The sequence below is a fragment of the Rhinopithecus bieti genome, unplaced genomic scaffold (assembly GCF_001698545.2).
Source record: "Rhinopithecus bieti isolate Rb0 unplaced genomic scaffold, ASM169854v2 scaffold_45389, whole genome shotgun sequence".
Lineage (NCBI taxonomy): Eukaryota > Metazoa > Chordata > Mammalia > Primates > Cercopithecidae > Rhinopithecus > Rhinopithecus bieti.
In genome coordinates, this window is record NW_016818806.1 from 177,259 (window position 1) to 179,635 (window position 2,377).

The following is a 2,377-nucleotide window of genomic DNA, read 5'->3' on the forward strand; positions in this document are numbered from 1 at the left end:
TTTTTTTTTTTTTTTTTTTTTTTTTTGTTTGCAGTGGTAGGATCTCAGCTCACTGCAATCTCTGCCTACCAGGCTCAAGCAATCCTTCCACCATTATCCAAGAACTTATTGCCAAATCTAACATTGTTAAGCTTTTCCCCTGTTTTTTAAGAGTTTTATAGTTTTTGCTCTTACATTTAGGTCTTTGGTGACGGTTTCTATCTTAAGCTGGTGGGTAATCAGGCATTCCTTGTGTTATTTGTTATATTGCAGGGGACGTGGGGGAGTGTGGATTCTCTTTTGCTCTGCCTGCTTTTCTTGCATTGCATGAAACACAAGTCCAGTCAAGTCCTCTCTGCCATGGTCACTGGTATTACTGTCTAGAAGATCATCTTGTATATACCTTATTGAGGCCATTGTCTTCTTCTCTGTCTCTGAAATGGAGCATGAGGCAAGTAAATATAATCTAAAGAATGGGGGTCTTACCCGAGCCTGGGAAGGGGAGACGGAGAGGCGAATAAAAAGAAATTTAATGGAAATTCAATTACTGGGAAAGGGAGAGGCAGAGGGGAATGAAAAGAAATATATAAAGGGTTATATAGAAGGAATACAGAATACAGTTACATAGAAGGAATAAGTTCTAGTATTTGATAAGTTCTAGTGGTTTGACAAGTTCTAGATACTAAGTTCTAGTATTTGATAGTACTAGCTAATACAATAGGGAAATTATATTAACAATAATTTATTGTAAATGTGAAAATAGCTAGAAAAGAAGAATTGTACTGTTTCTAACACAAAAGATAAGTATTTGAGGTTATGAATATTCCAATTACCCTGATTTGATCATTACACATTATATACATGTATCAAAATGTTACATGTACCCCAAAAATATATACAACCAGGATATATCAATCTTTTTTAATTCTTTGGCGAGCTGGTAGTGTCAGACAGCAATCTTTAATGACCAGTACTGCTCCTTGCAGAGCAGGGCTAACTCACAGGCAGCATGCGCAGAGTCAGCCATGATATATCGACTTTTTTGAATTTTTTAATACCAAGAAAAAAAAAAGAAATGAGGGTCTTTGCCCTTATCCAAGTGCTAACCACTCAGAACACCAAGAGCATCTGAGCTAATGACTGGGAGTGAGAGACCAAGCTGACATCTGTCTGGGTAGATGGCACTCCCCTCCAGCACCCTCCTCCCTGAGTCTCCCGCACTACTACTTGCCCTGGAGTCACCAGGAAGGAAATCCAGACAGGGCTGGCTTCCTCATACAAGGGCTTGAACACGGTATGAAAAACACAAATTAGAAAGCTCTGGAAAGTGGGCACACCCTGGAAGGAAGCCCAGAGATACCAGAGTCTTTATCATATTAAAATCACATGTGCCAAGTGCCAGGCTCATGAGGCAAGGCCTGTGTGTGCTGGAAAGATATGTGAGACACTGCCCTTGTGCTAAAAAAAAAAAAACACAGTTGTGGAGGCTGCTGTGTATAAACTCGTGGTGAAGAGCACTAGCCTTGGGGGCCAAATATCACGGGTTTGAACCTGGTTCCTCTACTTCCTAGCTATGTGGATGTGACAAGTTACATCTCTGAACCTCAGTTTCTCAGCTTGTAAAATGGAATAAAAAATATTCAGGCTGGGCGCGATGGCTCATGCCTGTAATCCCAGCATTTTGGGAGGCTGAGGTGGGCGGATCACCTGAGGTCAGGAGTTCGAGACCAACTTGGCCAACATGGTGAAACCCCATCTCTACTAAAAATACAAAAAATTACCCAGGCACAGTGGCGGGCACCTGTAATCCCAGCTACTTGGAAGGCTGAGGCAGGAGAATCGCTTGAACCTGGGAGGCGGTTCAAGATCACACCACTGCACTCCAGTCTGGGCAATAGAGTGAGACTCCATCTCAAAAAAATACGGGGGGCTTTATATCTATGAATGTATTTAATCATTAAAACACATTTAAGAGTTAGGAACTATTATTATCACCTCCACTTTACAGATGTGAAAGCCGAGGCACTATAGGATTACATAATTTGCCCAAGATCACACAGGCAGTAAATGGTCACACCTGGATTTGAACTCAGGCAGTCTGGCTCTAGAATCCTTGCCCTTAATTGCTGGACTCTGACACCTAGTTTAAACCTGTTTATTTTTATGTCTTATGCTACCCACCTTGTGAGCTGTGACCCTACAATAGCAGAAGTGGCGGTGGCGGTGGCAGTGGGGTGGCGATGGCGGTGGCAGTGGGGTGGCGGTGGCAGTGGCAGTGGACTGGCAGTGGCAGTGGACTGGCGGTGGCAGTGGCAGTGGAGTGGGGGTGGCGGTGGCAGTGGAGTGGTGGTGGCAGTGGCAGTGGGGTGGCAGTGGTAGTGGCAGTGGAGTGGTGGTG